Source organism: Callorhinus ursinus, unplaced genomic scaffold (genome assembly GCF_003265705.2).
Source record: "Callorhinus ursinus isolate GAN/ISIS: 27379988/994484 unplaced genomic scaffold, GSC_fseal_2.0 scaffold2, whole genome shotgun sequence".
NCBI lineage: Eukaryota > Metazoa > Chordata > Mammalia > Carnivora > Otariidae > Callorhinus > Callorhinus ursinus.
The window spans coordinates 78,385,544-78,406,714 of record NW_027397064.1 but is presented as its reverse complement, the minus strand read 5'-3'; the positions used below and the strand labels follow the sequence as shown (position 1 = coordinate 78,406,714).

Genomic DNA, 21,171 nt, shown 5'->3' with positions numbered 1-21,171 from the left:
TAACTCTCGGTGAGCAGACCATGCCCATAACTACTTTGTATTGTACGATCCGGAGCTTTCGTGGTCAATTGCTCATGAAGCACAGAGAGTTGCGTCCCATATTTTAAGGAGATTTTGCAGTGCTGGTGAGTGCTGGAAAGGTCATTTTGATTTGTTATATTTTTAACTGGGCATTCCGAATATGGAGGAGTTAATCAGTTCACAGAGAGTTCTTGTTAACTCATAACTTACAGCCCCTTTTGGAAAGGTCTCTTGCCACTAATGTCATTGCAAGCAAAGTCACAATCCCCTCGGGATCCTCCACCCTGAAATGGTCCTGCGAGGGAAAGCTCATCTAGCACTATTGGTTTGTGTACCATCTGTGTTCTCTCCAGTTTTCGTCAATTTACAATCAGTAGGATAGTTACTTCAGCCTGTATCCTCTATAGCTCACCCTTCAGGTCCTTCCATGCTCCCTCTTCTCCCTCCCATAGTGCTCTTTTAGTTAGGTTAGGTAATGCACAAAACCGGTAAGAAATAGTTGAACCTAAGTTAAATTGGAAACACTTATTTTCTTCAGTAGACGTTTTCTACAAAATTCTATCACCTTTTTTTTTTTTTTTTAAGTAGGCTCCACACCCAATGTGGAGCCCGGTGGAGGGCTTGAACTCACGACCCTGAGATCAGGACCTGAGCTGAAATCAAGAGTTGGACGCTTAACTGACTGAGCCACCCAGGTGCCCCGAATTCTATCACTTTTATTTATTTTTCTTGACAATAAGAAAAGAAGACCTACCAGAATTGTAAAGTCTATCCCTTTGTCCTGGCAAGAAGGTGGATTCTGATCTGCTGAAGTTTTCTCTGGAAAGATTTAATCAGTGTGTGCTGTCAAAGAGAAATGCTCAAGCTTTGGTGAAGACACTTGGTCTGTCTTGATAAACACAGTGAAGGTGACGTTAGGCCCTGTATGAGAAAGTGAAGGGAATACTTTTTATGATTAGAATACAAAAAGACAGATTTACTAGGGGCTCTGCTGGGCCTTCTCCCTCTAAACTTGCTGATTCAGCGGGCAGTGCAGGAACGGGTACAATGTTGTGTGCTGTTGTACAAGTGAAACCAGTGAATTTAACGATTTTCTGCTTCTGGGTCATGATTCTTTGGCAACAGTGGAAATTCCAAACCTGCAGTACTTCTTGATCTTCCTTAGGGGGCACACATCCCTTTTCTTAAGGTGGCTTTTTTGGATGGTGGCGGTGGGTTGGTTTTTTGTTGCGGGGTAGGGGGGCTGGCTTTAGATAGTCTTCAAAAGGGGACTAAAGGTGGGGTGCCTGGGTGGCTTATTCAGATGGGCGTCTGCCTTCAGCTCAGGTCATGGTCCCAGGGTCCTGGGATTGAGCCCCGTGTCGGGCTCTCTGCTCAGCGGGGAGCCTGCTTCTCCCTCTGCCTCTGTGATCCCTCTTCCTCTGAGATCACTTTTGCTCTAAAATAAATAAAATCTTAAGAAAAGGGGGGGGGAACTAAGGGAAAGGAAAAGGAAAAATAAGCAAATATTGCAATATGAATGAGTTGGAGAAAAGTTATTAACCAGACTCTTTGCTTAAGTTCCATTTGTGGTGGGAGGCTTTCCAGCCTGGCCATGTGTGTCCCCACGTGTCCCCATCACCACCCTCGCCGCCTGTGCTCTCCTGCTTCGGGCATGGGGGCCTGGCTCTGCCTGGAGGGAAGCCTGGATGTCAAAGGCCATGAAATGAGTTTTGTTTGCTGAGTTCTCAGTTGCCCCAATTCTTCCCCCACACCCCCAGTTTTACTGAGGTCAGATCGACAAACGTAACTGTGTGTCAAATTGACAAAATTGTGTTAAGGTGTACAATGTGGATGTGATGATTTGAGATTTGTATCCATCGTGAGGTGATGACCACAATCCAGTCAGTTAACCCCTCCATCGTGACCTCACATAGGTTACCTTTTTTTGGGTGAAAACAGTTAAAATGTACTCTTAGCCAATTTTAAGTATACACTATGATATGATAGTCACCATGCTCTACATTATAGTTCAGAACTTCTTTCTCTTATCACTGGAAGTTTGTGCCCTTGGACCAGCATCTCCCCATTTCCTCTACCCACCCCCAAGCCCCCGCCCCTGGCAACCACCATTCTACTCCCTGGTTCTATGATTTTACTTTTTTACGTTCCACACATCAGTGATAGCATACAGGATTTGTCTCTATTTCTGGCTTATTTCACTTAGCAGAATCCCTCCACTTCCATTCATGTGGTCACAACGAGGAGGATTTCTTTTTTATGGGTCAATAATATCCCATGCATATACACCAAGAAAACTACATTTTTTTCTTCATTCATCCATTGATGGACACTTTGGTTGTTTCCTTATGTTGGCTGTGGTAAATAATGCTGCAATAAACGTAGGAGTTCAGATACCTCTTCAAGAAAGTGATTTCATTTCTTTTGAATATATTCCCAGAAGTAGAATTACTGGATCCTATGGGAGTTCTATTTTTAATTTTTTGAGGAACCTCCGTAATGTTTTCCATGGTGGCTGAGCCAATTTACATTCTCCCCAACAGTGCACAAGGGTTCCCTTTTCTCCACAACCTTGTGACTCTGGTTGTCTCGTGTTTTTTGGTTGAAAGCCATTCTAACAGGTGTGAGGTGATACCTCATTACGGTTTTGATTTGTATTTCCCTGATGACCCACTTTCTTAATTGGAGTATTTGGTGTTTTGCTATTGAGTTGTAGGAGTTGCTTACATATTTTGGATATTAATCCCTTAGCAGACATTGGTTTGCAGATGTTTTCTCCCATTCCATAGGTTGCCTTTCCATTTTGTTGACTGTTTCCTTTGCTCTGCAGAAATGCCCCTCAGGTGGCCTCCCTTGACCTGTGACCTTGGAAAAGGCACCACATGGGCCTTCTTCTGCTTCCTCCTCTGGGCTGATATTAGACTAGATCAGTGGCTTTTCAGATGTTTCAAGCTATGGATCCCTTTACCCACATGAAGTGTTGTGATCTGTCCTGATAAAAGTAGTTTTGCAAAATCTGATCTATTCTCATTTAAGTGTGGGTGAGGGACCCAGAGTTCCCCCTTACCCCACTCAAATCTCCTTCATCTGTTGGAACTCCAACAGGCCTGCAGTCCACCTCCAGCTCTCTTGATAACAGAATGCAGAAAGTCGCACTAATAGAAGGCCTAAAAATGAAGGTGATTTTACCTTTGTCAGTCCTGAAGATAGTGTATTTTAACAAATTTTAAGTCAACCAACCTAAAGTGGCTTAATCCATCATAAATTTGAAAGCACCAATCATTCTTCTCTTTTATATGCCCTGTTCTTTATAACCCGAGTATTTTTAGCTTTGCTGTTGTTCAGTGATGTGCAAATGAATATGGGTGATGAATTCTGGAAAGCATACCCACTTCAACATTGCAGAATTTTGCCAGCCCTTTGTTACCCTCTCCTGGATTCCAGAAACCCACACTCTTTACCCCCTACCTCCCACCCCTCTAACCCTCTCTTATACAAATACCGTATCAACTTTCTTAACCTCTGTATTTGTCATGTCCGTCTCCTTCAAAAAATAGCCCCACTGTTTGAAAGACCAAAACTTGGCTCCTGATGCCAACTTTCTGAAAGTTCCATGATTATTTAATTTCCTCTCCAACCCTATTCCCTCCTTTGCTCTAATATAATTCCATTTCAGTAAGTCATTCATTCTCTCCCTAATCTCTGCCTCCAAGCCTGTGGTCATGCTCCTTGCCCATCTCTCTCTCTCTTCCTTTCGCTGTAAAGACCCTCCATCCTTTTTGTTGCCTGCCTGTATCCTCTATAGCTCACCCTTCAGGTCCTTCCATGCTCCCTCTTCTCCCTCCCATGGTGCTCAGCAAGGAGGCAGCATGGTGTGGCAACAAAATCACACAACAGGAAGACCATGCTGGGACTACTATCTTGGAATTTTCCCACTTATTTGCAAGATGCCCTTGGCTAAGCCTCTTTGGGTCTCCGTTTCCTCATCTGTAAAATGGGGTTAATAAAATAATATCTCTCTTGCCTACCTCACCATGCAATTGTAAGAATCAAAAGAAGAGCTATATGTGAATGCAGTTTATCTAATTATAGACTTCATTGTTCAGGTTTTGTTCTTACATAGTAGTAAGGTGGTAGTATTATCCCTTCTTGTCTCCTCCTAAAGCACTTGTTTTAATTACTAATCAAACTCAGCCCTATACTCACTGCAGTCATTTCATGTTTGATACCTAGTCTGGCCGGTTCTTTAGGTAAAAGATTTTTCTTAAATGTGAAATTTGACTTCAATACAACTTTACAGTGTTTCTCACAGTGCTGATCACATATTGGGTAGCTCATATGGATTTGTTTCATAGAGTTTTGACCTCTGATATTTTCCAAGAATTGACCATTTTTGGTGTGCTGGCCACAGAGGTCACTTACTTATCAGAAGAATACTTGGATTCTGGAATCCTTTCAAAACAAGACTAAAATTCTAAGGATTTAAAATGGATGTGGAAGGTCTTAGAAACGGAGTAAATACGTTATCCAGGTGAAATACTCTCCTGAAGATTGACTCGAGGCAGAAGTCTGTTCTGGGACCAGCTGTAATGAGTCTGGCAGTCAGTCCTTGGTCAGCATAGCCTTCTAAAAACTCTGGGTGCCCACAATGAGTAGGAAGAAAGTTCCAGCAAGTGAGGATGCCACCTGGACTATCAGACTTGCACTGGGATCCACCAAGGAGGCCACATCTGTCCAAAATAGCAAAAGAGCCCTTTGCAGGCTTCAGATGATGTCTTTTAGCAGCCCACATGATTTTGCATCCAACTTTTTCCGAGTCAAATAAGTTCCCGGAAAATAAGTTCTTGTGTTAATGTTCATTGTAACAGTGAGTGCTTAGTGTCTCAGTAAGTGGATGGCAAATACTTCTTCATGTAGGTGAAAATTATTTCACTTTGAATCATACAGAAAGATGCCTTCAGGAAGATAAGGTGAGCATGCTGTAATAAACTCTCGGGGGCAGGTGGGCGCATACCGCGTAGGTCTTACTACACTGGAGGTTTCATTTGGAGGACGCTGGTGATTAGTAAAACTTGATTTTTTTCCCCTCTAAGCTTGACTTACCTAAGGTACTACATGCTTCTGGAAGAACTGAACTTGTTGGCAGGTGAAAGTGCTGAGCTAAGAATAGGGGACATGGGAGCCCTGAGTTTGCTGGAAAGCCTCCAAGTACCAGGCCATCCAATTTCTAGTTTAGGATGTGGACACAGAGTTTCAACAATCATACCCATTCTGTGTTACAAACCCAAGTGTTCCCCTGCACCTGTTCATTCATTTATTCTGGGGATATCTGCAGAAAGTCTCCGTCAGCCTGCTGATTTATTTATTATTTTTTTAAGAAAAAAAGTTTTCCCTGAGGCATTTCCCCCACTTGGGCCAAACTAAATATGTGTAGATCTGTTCTTTTCAGATTTGCTTGTTTCTGGGGTCCTCCCTCCATGGTTCCAGTGTAAATAATATGCTTCCCTACCTGCTACAAGATATAGGAATCACTAGCATTTTAAAAAAGTAAAGGTGGGGGAGCGTCTGGGGGGCGCAGTTGGTTAAGTATCCAACTCCTGATTTCGGCTCAGGTCATGATCTCAGGGTGGTGAGATGGAGCCCTGGGTTGGTCTCTACGCTCAGCGGGGCGTCTGCTTGAGTTTCTCTCTCTCTCTCTCTCTCTCTCTCTCTCTCTCTCTCTCTCTCGTCCCTTCTCTGCCCCTCCCCCACTCACACTTATACACGTACTCTCAAATCTTAAAAAAAAAGTAAAGGTGGTAGAGTTAGTAGCACGCCATAATCCATTGTTTCCATAGCAACTGGCACATGTTTGCTGTTTGTACATGAACTGCTTTATCACTGTATTCAAACCACTTTAGGGCATGGACCATGTCTTAAATTTTTATTTCTGGTTCCTTGTATGGTACACAGTAGGTGTTTAAGAATGCTTATTGAATGAATAAAAGGAGTATATATATTTTTGTGTGGATATGTGTGTGTACATATATACATACATATGTATGCATTTTCCATTTTAAAAGTTTATTTGATTAATAACTTCTCAGCTAAGAAAACCCCCCCCAAATAAATGTGGGTTGATGATGTCAAAACATGACACTTCTAATCCAGTGTTCAGTGTAATTACCTACACGAAAGGAAGCCAAATAAATGAGGACTACATCATGTGGCCGCGCTGCCACTGCAGAACATTGCCAGATTTTCTTAGATCTGTCTGCAGGGCTCAGTGAACCTAGACCCGAAGGAATTCTTGTGACAGTTCTCTCAGCTGTCCTTCATGAGTTACCACTGCCAAAAGCTATAGGAAGTTAAGCAAAAGCCTAAGCAGGGTAGCAATATTTAAAAATACAACCACCTTGTAGCCCGTATTTAGCTATGAGACTCCTGAGGTTCTGGAATTTTCCTTGAAGGAGTTCATAAGCAAATCAAGCTTCTTAGAATGTTGATTATTCTTGCCACTACTTTTTTCCTGATGGGAGCTCCTGATTTTATGTTAGTTTGGTACTTCTGAATGTCATCCTCTGTCTCTTTCTGATATAGACTTGAACCCTTAACTGTTTTGAGTTAATGGTGAGAAATCAGATGATGTTTGCTGTAAAGTGTGTACTGAGCACCGGCCATGTATTTTCTACATTCTCACTTAAGTGTAGCATATAATGTACACACACCTGTGCAAGTATTTTTTTCTTATTAAATCCATTGTCTCATATAACCTCCTTAAAACAACCTCCTTTCTTCATTCCACGATATTCAGCAAACATTTGGACACCTTCTCTGTGCCAAGCCCATTGCTGGAGATGATCAGGGAGCTTGAATTTGGTGAGAGAGGGAGATGGGAACCTCCCTTTGTACACACATTCTTCTCCTTATTGAATCTGATGTCCTGGTCTGAATGGTTGCATGGGCTTCTGGAGCATTCAGGGATTAGCCAAGCATTTTTCAGTAGACCAATTAAAAGAAATTGAGGAGAATAATTAGGGTCCAAAGCCCCAAACTTAATCTCACATTAACCTGGAAAAATAGCTGCGGTGATTGCCATCTGCTGACACACCACCGACTGATGGGGAGTGAATGTTCTAGGCAGGCCAGGCCTCCCTTGAGCAGAGCCAGGGAAAGCACCCCTGATTAGAGCAATTAGAGTGACTCCCTGAGCCGGTTCTTAATTTGCTTAATCACACTCACTTGACTGGACTAGGCTTCTGGTTTAGGGAATTTTAGGGGAAGAAAAAAAATGCAAGGTTTGGGGAAAAGGAAAAGAAGCAATTAGGGAGAGAGAATCCAAGTTTTCCTCCCTAGTCAGTTTAGGATTGGCAGGAAAGGAGAATGACATCAATGTCCAGGTGTAAATATGAGGAAGCTGATTTAGAAAATGGGTCCTTTGAGTCTTGTTTGGGCAAGAATCACTGAGATCACAAAAAAAAGCAGCTGGTGAGTTCTGGAAACCTTTTTGTGTAAGCCCAGAATCTGAATAATGCACTAAATGGAGTGTAGTGCGTATATTTAAATATTTATGTATGATTGGCTGTTATTTCTTAGCCTTCTCTGCCATGGTCCCATGACTAGTTACAATTGCTTTTGAATGATCTTTTTCTAGATGCTAGAAGGGTATTGTACAAAAGAAGTGAAGAATCCCAGCAGATTCTTCCCAGCAAATGCAGAAGAGACCATTTTAAACCAGAAATCCATCATAGGAAGCTATGTTTAAGAAGTTTTGAAGGCACTATGTTGTAGGGATTAAAATGGAGGAGTTTGGAATTGGAACTTAATTTACATTCTATCCATGATTTACTAACTTTGTAGTCTCAGGCAAGTTACTGATCCTCTTTTTAAACTTCAGATTCCTCGTCTATAAAGTGGGGATGGTAACAGTACCCACCTCACAGGGTTGTTGTAAGAATTAAATGAACTTGTGATGTTAGGCACCGGACACCCAGAAGCCTTCTGTAAATGTTAACTTATAAAAGGAAGTTATCCTATATGCGGACACATGGAGAAAAGCCTCAGCAAGTCTTTGGAAAGCCAGATCTCTGCCAGCAGGAACTTGGTTTTAGGGACAGAAGCAATGGCTGTCAACCAAGTGGTGCCTGGCACATGGTAGGTGCTCCATAAATACTGATGGAATAACTGAGTAAATATAGTCCAAGTAGAGTGTATAAATTGGATTATTTTATGAAATTAATGTGCATTAAATGAATAAAGTATAAGGAAAGAAATAATGGGTGAAAATGTCAAGTGTGGCAATAGTGTATTTTTGAAACCTGTAGCCAGGAAAATGTTCATCACCTCGTTGCCCATCAGGGACTCACTTTGATTCCGTTTTCTTCCCTAAGACCAGATGATTTGGGGGACCATTTTTGCAATGTTCTAGATGGTCTCTGGGGATGGGGGAGTGGAATCCCAGTTCTTTTGCTCTGCTGTTTGGATTGTGTTAAGAGGAGATTGTGTTAAGAGGATTGTGTTAAGAGGATTGTGTTAGGGCGCCTGGGTGGCTCAGTCAGTTAAAAGGCTGCCTTCGACTCAGGTCATGATCCCGGAGTCTGGAATCGAGCCCCACATCGGGCTCCCTGCTCAGTGAAGAGCCTGCTTCTCCCTCTGCCCCTCACCCCGTTTGTGCACTCTCTCGCTCTCTCAAAATAAAAATCTTAAAAAAAAAAAAAAAGACACTGTAGGAAAGGGAGAAGCACTACTGATTATAGAAACACTTTTCTCCAATTTACTTCCAGAGCATGACGCTTGAATATCCCCTTGTGATGGGAGAACAGAGGCTCAGAGGGGCTAGATGCTGGGAAAGTCTTAACAGCATCATCGCTCTCTCATTTGTAAATAGGCCCCGGTCAGGGCGGGACCGTGGCTAGTTGGTTCTGCCCATGCCTGTGGGCAGTGTCCTCCTCTGCTCCCCGGGGTTTCAGGCCCTGGCGCAGGAGGTGGGGCAAGGGATTGGCATTCTCCACTGAACCCTAGCCTGAAGTCATTTCTCACACAAGACATGGTGAACAAATACTGCCTTTGGAGGAAGGTGTACAAATTTGCCAAAGAAAGGAATGCAGTTCTGGGACCTCCTAGCTACAGGATTATGTAAATCATTCAACACAAGTAAAGTTGAAGTTATGAGAGTAATTTCCATTTGTACCACAGCTAATTAGTCTAAGGAAAATGGGGACGGGGGATGTGTTCTGTAACTTCTCGGGAGGTAGCCTTGGAAGACTGGCTTAACGAGCGAGTTTTAAACATAGTTCTGAGATGTAACATGTGAGTAGCTAATATTGACTGAGTTCATACTATCTTCCAGACATTATTCTAAGTGCTCGAGACATTAACTCACTCACTTGGGGTCACTATTGTTTGTTATCTCCTTTTTACAGTGAGGAAACTGAGGCACCGGGAGGTGAAGGGACTTGCCCAATGTTAGCACTAACTTTTCACTCTTGATTACATGTAAGCTAACTGAAATCCCGAGAAGCAGCCTACGTATGGCAAGATATGTAGCTGGTCACTCAGCTAAATATGGGGGAATTTCCCCCTGGCTGTACGTGCTCAAGGAACCATCGCTTCCTTTCCTACCGGAGTGAGTCCTAGCCCCATCTTACCATGAAGCCCTGACAGTAGGGGCTAGGAGAGAGGCTTCCCAGGCCGCTGTCCCTTTTCTCCCTGAAAGCCTGAAATCTGGGATCCCAGAACCTCTAATGGAGTCACAGGAGATGAGCTATTTAATATTTTAAAGAGCCTAACAGAAATTGTTCATATAGGGGCAGTAAAACGTATGGGCTAATGAGTGCATAAAAACTTTATTTTTTGCATTTGTCAAAATTATATACCACATTAATTTATTTTGTGTGGGTCATACACTTTTCATGGCAATTGTACATTTTTAATCTTAAAAATGGGTAACAAATTATCTTCTACATACAGTTTAGATAAATCCTTCTAAACATGGAATCCAAGGTCTGGAGACAGGGCAAAATAGAAATGGACTTTGGAGATGAAAACATCAGCCACTCTTGGCCCGTAGTGCAAAAGATGGGGTGCGTATGCTCAATAATCACAATATACTCCAATGGTTAGAAGACGCTTCTCTTCTGCAGAATGCTCCTCTTCCTTGCCTACATTCTCTGCTCTTACTGCAGACCGCTGTGACTGTGTTCTTACTAAGATCTCAGGAGACTTTACTGATGGAGTTTGTAAAGTGTAATCAGGATGGTGAATTGTCTGGTGTCTCCATTCCTACCACCAAATGATTCACTTCAAAGCCAAATTAAAAAATGCTATTTTGTATCATCTGTTCTTTGGACTTTTCAAGCCCTGGGTCCACAAGAGAGAACTATTGAACTTTAGCTATATGGTACATGCTTAATCATAAACTATAGAGCCAATTGAACCCCCCCTTTTTGTTTTTTACTTTAAATTTTGAATAGGGGCACCTGATTGTCTCACTTGGGTAAGTGTCCCACTCTTGATTTCAGCTCGGGTTATGATCTCAGGGTCGTGAGATGGAGCCCCACAATAGACTCTCTGCTGGCCATGTGCCTGCTTAAGGTTCTCCCGCTCTCTGCCCCTCCCCCACCTCCCTCTCTAAAAATTTTTTTTTAATAAGTTATGATTTACGTGGGTCAAAAATCAAAACAACAAAATGAGGTGTACTCTGGGAAGTCGTCTTCCTACTTCTGTCCTCTTAATACTATTTTTTACCCTGTTCATCTACAGGTCATCATTTCTGTTAGTTTCCTGTATATCATTACTGAGTATATTCATGCATACATATGTAAATACATGTAATAATTTTTATTCTGTTTTCTCCCCAACATAAAAAATTACATGATATTCATATCTCTATCTTTTTCCATTCATATATGTATCTGTATCCTAGAGCTTTTTTCATAGCATATAGGGAATATCCTCATTTTTTAAATGACTGTGTCATATTTCATTGTATGTGTATATATAAATATATATATATAGTATGTATGAATATATATATGTGCATATATACACACACACACTCTTTTTGATGGACATGGGTTATTTCCAGTCGTTTGCTAGTATAGTACTGTGATAACCGTCATGGTAATAGATCAGTGTGCATGTGTACAGGCTATCTGTTGAAAAAATTACAAGTGAGATTTTGGGTTAAGGGTAAATGCATTTGAAATTTTAATAATGTTACCAAATTGCTCCTAAGCAGTCACCTTTCCACCAGCAATATATGAAAACAACTGATTTCCCATGGTCTCATTAAAAGACAGCATTAGAAAACATTTTTACCTATCAGACTAGTCAAAATCTGGAAATTATAAAGTATACTTTCAGTTTGCATTTCTATTTGAAAAGATGCTTAACTTTTCTCCTGGTGTTTCAAGACCATTTCATTTCTTATGTCTTATGAAATGTCTATTAGTGTTCTTTGCTTATTTTTCTGTTAGGTTGCTGATAATTTTCCTATTGATTTCTAGTAGCTATTTCCATATTAGTGAGATTTTCATAATTTTGTGACATAAGTTGAAAATATTTTTTTCCAGGTTATTTGTTTCTTGACTTTGCTTATGCTATTTTTTGTCATATAGAACTTATTGTTTAATATAATTGAATTTATCAAATTTTATACCTTCTGGGTTTTGAATCATAATTGGAAAGGCTTTCCCCCACTCCAAAGAAGTCACTCCTATTTTCTTGTACTTAAAAAAAAATTTTTTTTTGTTATGGGAAATTTTAAGCATACCAAATTAGATAGAGAAAATAGTATAATAAGCCCCAAATATCCATCCTCCAGCTTCATCAATTAGGAATGTTTTGCCAATCTTATATTTTACCTATTCTCCCATCCATTTTGAGAATATTTTAAAGCAAACCCCAGACAACATATTTTCTTTTTAAGTATATCAATATATATCAATAACATATAAGGACTTTTTAGAACATAACTCTTATGTGATTATTGCACCAATAATTCCTTATGATTATCTAATGCCATCCTGTGTTCAAAATTTTCTCTTGTGGAACTGTGATGGCTTTGATTGTGTGTGTATGTGTGTGTGTGTTTGTGTGGTGTAAGGTATGTATCCAGTCTTATGTTTTTCCTGGCTATCCAGTTGTCCCAACTCAGCTTCTCAAAGTAAAATCTTACCTTACTGGTCTGAGGAGCCACCTTTGCCATATAACAAATTCCCACATGTATTTGAGTCTATTTCTGGACTTTCTGTTCCATTCGTCCGTCTGCTAATGTGCAACTACTATGCTGTTGTAATGTAGCAGTAGAGGATGTTTTAATGTCTGTCAAGAGGGGTCATTCTCTAAAAGAAATAGTCATCTACTCCAACTCATGCTATATAAAAATGGCAGAAAATTAGAGTTGGTAGTCTGGCCTCCTCAGGTCAGGGATGGGCCTGATTTAGAAATTGACAAGGAATGGGAGTTGAATGTGTGAGAGTGAGTGCCGTCCCTAAGGAGAGTAATAGTAGAAACACCCCATAGGAAGGTAAACAGTAATCACAGAAGAGCATGAAACTCAGGGCAGGTCCTCTTCTAGAAGGTGGGAGAAGGAAGAGGAACCCACAAAGGAAAAAGGACATGGTTTTGATGGTTGAAGCTTTGCCCCTGTAAGTAGCCGATCCTGGTTCTCTTCGCAAAGTCAGGAAGGCTGGTAATAGAGAAGGTTGGGATATTTGCTGTATGCATGCTCCGGGGAACTGATCAGAGACACCAGATGTGCTGCTGGGCAGCAATAGCCTGGGTGAAGTGTGTAGAGGAGACCATGCCGTCATTCTGCTCTGGGTGCTTCACAGGCTCAGACGGGCAGTAACCTGAACACCCAGGGCAGCCTGTGCGCAGACTTGTGTCTGTGAGTGTCCAAGGGTGAACCTCCCTGTGCATTTCCCGGGAAGAGCAGTGATGATGTATGTTCTCAGGTTTCTTTCCAGGAGACAGTACGTAATCTGCCTAATGATGTATCTTTGCTGGAAAAGATCTGACTGAGATGACTTCTACTAGGAGTTCTCTTCAGAAAGATACCCAAAAGTATTTAGCGGAGCCAAGTCATAATAATTTTTCCCCCTTTGAAATGCACATATCTGCTAGACTCTTGTCTACACCTTCCTAAAAGCCCAGAGAATGATAAGGTGGGCAAAGCAAGGGGAAAAGGACTGAATTTGGAGTGGGTGGAGCTACTGAACCTGGATCACTGTTTTATGACTTCATTCCCCAGCAGACACCCTTAATAACCTTTGGCACAGCCCATAACCTACTCGTCTCCAATTTCCTCTTTATAACCTGCAGATGAGCACAGAGCACTTACCTCACAAGGATGTGTGGGGAAGATTAACTAGTTTCAGATGGGAAAGTTCTTTGACCATGAGTCATATGGTATGGTTGCTGATTTGAGGCTACTCAGCCATGAGTTGGGGTAATCGCCTGTAGCCCAAACCCTGACACCAGAGGGTAAGGGGAAATCAGTCTGCCTCAGAGTCAAGGAAATGGACTTTGCAAATGGGATGACTGGGTGAAGTCAACCTTATTCAGGCATTTATTCAACGACTGCTAACTGTCTACGCTGTGCACACGTACCAGGCAGTCATAGTGGGTGCTAGGGGTTTGGGTTACTGAGGAGTGGTAGGCCTGAAGTGTAGGCACTGTCCTCACTGCTAGAGTGGTTATTACCCATGGTGGGATATAATAGTCCAGGACTGCGACTCTGGACTAGAAGTCCGTCATCGTTGCCATCAATAGTGTGAGCTGGGCATCATTTGCAGCGCGCTCCACGTTCTGGCAAACTCTGAATAGTAAGTAGGGTCATCAGGGCTTCCTCAGTCCATCACTTTCCAGTTGCCACCCTTACCACATCCCTAAGCTAGTCTTCTCTCTTAGGTGCTTTCAGTGAAGGGCATCTTTGGGTCCACTAACAAGAAAGTACTAGAATAGAGAAGACTCCCTTTCTTGGCCTCTTTGACTTTTGTTGTTATATGCCACTGTTTTAAAATCTACATTCAAGGTGTGCTTTATTTTAAGTACAAGGTAAAAGGGACTATTTTAGGCATTATCACAGAACACTCTCTCTGCCAATAAGGAGTTTTATGATCTGGAAATTGGTACGGAATATGGATGAGATCTCAATGTACATTTCGAGCTGAACTTTTTTCCACCCTCTTTCAGTTGTCCTTGAGTGAGGGTAGCAGGGAATGGAAGAGGAAGGAGGAGGAAAGAAAATTAAGAACAGTGGGTATGAGTAACCTTGGAAGGTGAAGGAAAGGGTTTTTTTTTTTTGCAAATGAGGCTACCAAAAGCATTATTCCAATAGGAAGGTTGGGGACTGCAGAAGATGAGAAGTAACCAGAAGCCTACCCAAAGCAGGCAGGTCAAGAAAATTTCTTCAGCGAGAAGCCTATTGTCATGTTAAAATTAATGGTGTTTCTCAAAATATAAGCTCTTAGGAAGGAGACTATAGGGCAAAGCACCATTGTATTAATATGGGATTCCAGTTTACAGTGGATTTATCGTATTTAAATAAACTTACATGTCTGTGCAGATATTTGTAGGTGCTATAATGTAATAAGAGGGTACAACCTGAATATATTAAAGCTTCAGTGGGCTTTGGTACTATGTCCATAACAGTATGTGTTCTGTTTTCTCAGCTCTTTTATTAAAGTTCAAGAATCTGCCTATCTCTTTACTTATTTAATGATATTCTGCAATGACAGTAGGACGAGATAAAGCTGAATTTTGGTGGGCTTGTGATATTTGCATGAGATTATAGCATTCTTCGGCTAGATTTATCTTCTACATAATATTCTCATTTTCTTTCTACAGCCTTCATTCTTACCTTGATTAGTGTATAGAATAAATTCAATTGTTGCTTTACTATAAGCCAATAGTAATACTTGCTCGTACCCTTTCCAAGTAAAGGGGTAGTGTTTATTTACTACGGCTGTTCCTATAGTAAGTATAATAAGTCTGCTATAACAATAAGCCATGATGCTTTGGTCCAAAATGACTCCTGGTATTTTAGGACTCAATTCAAGGCTCAGTCAGAGTCCTGGCAGGGACGTGGCAGGCAGATGGCATATTCAAGGGCATATTCAGACTGGTGTAATTTGAGAGAATTAATAGGGGACTGTTTATAATGGCATGGCTAGGTTTAGGAAAATCAGCAAGAGATGGTACCAGACTCCAGAGTTAGCAACAAAGAAGAGTTTATTCTCTAGGCTTAGAGGACAGGGGCAGAGAATGGATCTCAGAACCCAGGAGAAGGTAGCCATGGAGTCTGCTACTAGACTGGAACTGAGGGCTGTGATAACAACCAGGCATGAAGTGAATCAAGGGAATATGTACCCCAGTCTCAGTTTCTTCCCATCCTCCAACCTGCCAGTTTCTGCCATTAGCCAAACTAAATTGGAAGCCTGTGGAAAAAAAGAAATGTGTGAGGGGTCTTTATAACTTGGCTTCGAAGGACACAGAGCAGGGTAGAGAGGGATAGAGGGTGGGTCTGGAGGGGCAGAAGGTGAAAGCCCAGAGGGCTCATTTCCCTTCTGTCCTGCGAGGATACCTTGGGAAGATGGTGTGGTCGTAGCATTTTTTGAGCTTGACATAGTGTGTGTTGAGCAATACGTGAATACACTAGGTCATAGTTGGGGAGACCTTTAGTTGCTGAGAAAAGAGTTCTCACAATCTCCACGGAGTTAGCCTAAAATCTACACAAACAATTGAAATGGAAATTCACTGGTAGAGATGATGAGAAAATTCCCCCCCTCCAGTTTATTTTTATTGGTAATGCCTGCAATTGTGTGAGACCTTTAGAAATTCTCAGCTCCTCTACAAGCAAGGACTAGAACTTGCTGTGCCCAGCCCAGTGCTAAGCAAGGAAGGATAAAATCTTCTGTCCCCAAACAAACCCCAAGCTTTTTTCAGAGTAGAGCCTAACCGATGGGCTGGAGCAGACACAGTAAGGTTGAATGAATGAGAAATATTGGAACTAGGTCTTTAAAGAGGAGTGGCAAGTACAGGTAAGGACCCCTGTGAGAGCACAGAGCTTGTTACTTTTGAAAAAAATTTTGTAAGAGCAACTGCCTATTATGTAAGTACAGACTAAGAATATAGATTTATCAGAAAACAGATAAATGAAAATGCTAAACTTAGGCTTATTGTTCCCACAAATATTCTAGAGTAGTTTTCCTAAAATTGGTTTTCAGAGGAATTTTACATCCTTTTCTCACATATGCTCAATCATAGGATTTGAAAGCTGAAAAAATGTATATTGAATTTCAGTCCTAATCGAGTGGGTGTTGCATGATCTTAATGATATTTGCCAGCATGTAATCCATAGAGGAATCAACCATAAATCTCTGCATTTAGCTTCTTACTTGATGATTTGACAACAATGGCAATGGGTGGGGACTTTTTTATTCTCCAGTTTTCGCGACTTTCTGCAAAACAGATATTTGATATCTCTATTTTACTTAGAGGGAAACTGAATCTCAGAGAAATAGAGGGATTGGCTAGAGACAGTAGATCCAACAAGTGATGGGTCAGAACTTGCACCCAGGACAGGCTGCCCACCAAGGCCATTTTTCCACCGTTATACTAGGCAGATTTTACACTTGCCTTTACCCTTGTGCAATCATGAACTGTTGCTTAAATGCAGTTTTTCATGTTGCAATTAAAATACTATTTAATGCACATAATTTTTCAGTTTCCTCTGGGAATATGAAATTATGCACATATATATCTTTATATATGTACATTTCCTTCTGCTCCAAGCGGTAATAGTGACAATTTATAGAGCAAGTGACATGCTGTAACTTTGTTATATATGCAGAATGCAGAAATTTTTTATTAGGATTGCTTTTATAAGCTTGTCAGCTTCCAGAGAGTTCTTTGAATAATCTGTCCTGGATTTTTTGACTGTACAAAAGTCAGCACGATATTCCTTTGCCATAGCATGCAGTTTATTGTTGTTTTTTAAAATGCCCTTCTGTTTTCAGAGTGATATCCACGAACATGTTCTTTACTTGTGTGATATATTTTTAGCTGTAGAATCAAGAATGAAGTTGAGCTAGTGGGGCTCTTTAAACAATGGTCAGTGACAAAACCCTAGTGCAGAAGAGAGATGACAGGCCAAATACATAGTAACAGTTCTACATCCTAAACCTCTCCCAATTGAAGGATAACCATGTGGGTCCTGAAAACAGTTGACATGATTGGTAATACAGTTCTTACAGAGTTCTAGGGACACTTTTACAGCCGGGCACATAGTTAGCACTTAAACAATCAAGTCATTCAGTAAAATGCATCTCTGTATGTGTACATGCTCATACATACATGTATGTATGTGGGTGTGCATATATGCATGCACACATATCCGAATGACTTGATTGCCTAAGATTTCTGCTTTGGTACAGACATTCTCTCATGTTAGAATAGATACAGAGAGATTCAAATGAGAAACACATGTCTATGCACACTTTATTTTTATGGTCCCTTTTCTATGTCAGCTGAGACCAAATGAAGTCAGAAGTCCTAGCCGTCATCTACATGCTGACCCTGAAAGCTACATTTTCTCAGTTGAGTTGTGTATGCCACATAACATGAGAATGCATGCTTGGCAAGAAATTTCCTCCAACAAATGTAGAATAATGGATTTTTAGCCAGCTGTTGGACATTTCAGTCTAGATTTCTACTATGAGAGCTTTGATTGATTATTAAAAGAAATGGTAAAAGTAAAGCAAGCAAGGGTATGGAACATAAAAACAGTGTCTTCCATGCCCAGCCTGTGTTGCTGCTTGGTTTATGTCTACGTGCTTCTGCCAGTGGAATGGCTCATTAACAGTACCACACACCTGTGTGCTGGCAGCTCTCTTGCAGAACTCCTGTCTGCCAGTATCTTTCTCTCAAATTTAAAGACCTTCTCCAATGGAAAAGGAAATAATCTCTCTCATTTGCCTCCCCAAGAACAGAAATATCGCTATAGAATTACCTTTTAATATTATGCCCTTGGCTTTTTTCTTTTTTAAAGAAATTGCCAATTGAAGGATGCATCTGGAGCTCTTTGAAACAAATTTCAGGCATCATCCATATGTTTTTTGGTGCTTTCATTAATTGGAGAATTAAGTATCAGGAAGAGTATCCTTTTATCGAATAATGAGAATATGTGTCCCCCTTAGCTCCTAAGAAGTACAAAGTGAGGGGCACCTGGGTGGCTCAGTCAGTTAAGCATCTGCCTTCAGCTCAGGTCATGTTCCCGGGGTCCTGGGATCGAGCCCCGCATCGGGTCCTTGCTAGGTGGGAGGCCTGCTTCTCCCTCTTCTACCCCCCGCTTGTGTTCCCTCTCTGTATCTCTCTCTGTCAAATAAATGAAATCTTAAGAAAAAAAAAAAAGTAGTAGTACAAAGTGAAAGGTTAACACACAGATGAACACCATGCATGGAAGTTTAGCGGTTAAGATCTTTCCTCTCATCTAATAGGGTTTTTACTCTGTATTTTGAGAGCCTCAATGTATAAGTGATTGGCATAAGCCTCCTGAAAATCGTTTATGGATACAAACTGGGCAAAAATTATTTCACATGCTAAGGAATTTAATCAGTTAACATCTATTTATTAGGTTCCCACCATTTGTCCAAATAGTTCAATAAAACATGGCAAACCAATCTTGATTCTTTTTAGAAGGAGCACATTTTCCAATTCCTAATCATCTAAGCTTTTTAATCTTGCTCATCTGGAGTTCTTAACCATCTACTCCAGGGTCATCAAAGCCTTCTCAAAATAGATGTAAACTCATGTTTCTGACAAAAAAAAAGTAAAGATATTACTTGGGAAGGGTTTTTTGTTTTTTTTTTTTTGTTTTTTTAGCTTTTTTCTTAAAATTTGAATCACATTTAGAAAGTTGTCTTTAAAATTGATTTGACTATTTTTTCCACCCAAATTGCACACTTATTGCCCTGTATTAGCTCGTGATTAGATTTAAAGTTCATTTGCATAATAACATTATTTTAATATTAGCACTGTTTTAGACATTTTATCAGGTTGCATGTAGTAGAAAAAACTGTCTTTAGCGCTGCAAAATGTTCAGCCTGCTGCTTAGAAATGAGATACTCATTTCTGCGAATTTTTAATCCTATGATTGATGAGATTTTTAAAAAGTTTTTATCCTTCTAAACATTGTAGCAGGAATCTGAAATATGGGAATACTGCATTACATTTATGACTTTTTATGATATAACTGGAATTCTTCATTAATATCCTTCCATAAAAATCATAAAATATTAGAAGTGGAAGGAATCTTGGCATTCATTCATTCCAACTTTTCATTTGGTTGCGAGAAAGATAATTCTTAGACCCCCTTTAGAAATTAGTGCATAGAACTCAAGACTGCTTACCGGATTTGGTCCAGCTAGTATGAAACGGAGTTGGACAGTTCTATTCCTTGATCTGATCTCGGTTTTCCTGCTAATGATATTTGAGGAAATGGGGAGGAAAAGTAGGGCTCTAACATTTCTTCAACGCCATCTAAATAAAAGCTGCTTTACCTCTATAATTATACCCAATTCCCACAACAGCTTAAGAAAGTTACCTCTGTGGCTCTAAGCCTCACTTATCTTGTTGACAAATGGGGACAGTATTTGTTAACTCTGTGGTCACCTGGTTAGTAAATGTAGAACCAGAATTTATAGTTCTCATAAGAAATTGAACATGACACAAAGAAATGAAAAGACATTCCATGTTCATGGATTGGAAGAACAAATACTGTTAAAATGTCAATACTACGTAACACATTTAATGTAACATACACATATAATGCAATCCCTATCAAAATACCAACACCATTTTTCACAGAGCTGGAACAAGCAACCCTAAAATTTGTGTGGAACCACAAAAGACCCCAAATAGCCAAAGCAACCTTGAAAAAGAAAAGCAAAACTGGGGGCATCATAATTCCAGACTTTAAGTTATATTAAAAAGCTGTAGTAATCAAAACAGTATGGTACTGGCACAAAAATAGACACATAGTTCAATGGAACAGAATAGAAAACCCAGAAATTGGGAAGGGGGCGGAGCAAGATGGCGGAGGAGTGGGAGACCTAGATTTCGTCTGGTCTCAGGAATTCAGCTGAATAGGGATCAAACCATTCTGAACACCTACGAACTCAACAGGAGATCAAAGAGGAGAGTAGCAACAACTATCTGAACAGAGAAGCGACCACTTACTGGAAGGTAGGACGTGCGGAGAAGTGAATCCGAGGCGATATTCGGGAGGATAGACGGCGGGGGAGGGGCCTCCGCCGGCCGCTTCTGGCAAGTGATAGAGTCGCGGAGCACAAAATCGGAACTGTTAGAAGTCGGCTCCACTGAGGGACGTCGCTGCAGTGGCTAAGCAGGGGGTGGAATCCTCCTGGGACAGTGTGGTCTCAGGACCCTTGGGGTCACAGAAAGACCGGGGGTGCCTGAGTGCGGCAGAGCTCCCAGGTATCGGAGCGGGGAAGCCGGCTGCAGAGACGGAGCCAAGGCGCGGGCTCTCAGCTCGGAGTTGCCATAAACTGTGATCCGCGGCCCAGTCAGGCCACTGCTCCTGCAGCAGGGACCCAACAAGCGGCAGATCCGGGGAGACTCCCCTTCCTCCCCCAGGAGGAGCGGTGCGGGAGCGCACCGCAGGGATCTGCTGGGTTTGGAGACTCCACACGGGGTCGGGTGCCAGAGATAGCAACGCTCGGTCACAGGCCGGGTGAGCACGGAGAGCGGCCAGAGACCGGGGACACGGGAGTGACTGCTTTTCTCTGGGGGCGCACTGAGGAGCGGGGCCCTGAGTTCTCAGCTCCTCCGGGTGGAGATTGGGAGGCCACCATTTTTGCCCTGGTCTTCCAAGGCTGTACGGAGAGCTTGCAGGGAACAAAAGCTCCTGAGATCAAACCCGAGCAGCTTGCTTACCCCGGACCGACAAGGGCGGGGCAATTCTGCCTCCGGCAAAGACATTTGGAAACCACAGCAACAGGCCCCTCCCCCAGAAGATCAGCACGAACAGCCAGCAAGCCAAGACCAAGTTTACCGATCAAGGAGAACGGGAGAACTCCAGCGCTAGGGGAATACTGCACATAGAATTCATGGCTTTTTTTTTACCATGATTCATTAGTTCATCAA

At 41.5% G+C, this 21,171-nt stretch overlaps 1 protein-coding gene across 18 annotated transcripts in view; it reads left to right on the top strand.

Moving 5' to 3' along the window:
- The window catches only part of LYPD6B (LY6/PLAUR domain containing 6B), a 223,433-nt gene that overhangs the window by 140,766 nt on the left and 61,496 nt on the right, over positions 1–21,171 (top strand). For 3 of the 18 annotated variants that reach the window (XM_073905182.1, XM_073905099.1, XM_073905187.1), the window contains one exon: positions 607–716. The exons of the other annotated variants lie outside the window; for them this stretch is intronic. The gene's annotated coding sequence lies outside the window, so the exon portion shown is untranslated. The remainder of the gene's footprint in view (positions 1–606; positions 717–21,171) is intronic. 18 annotated transcript variants of the gene reach the window in all.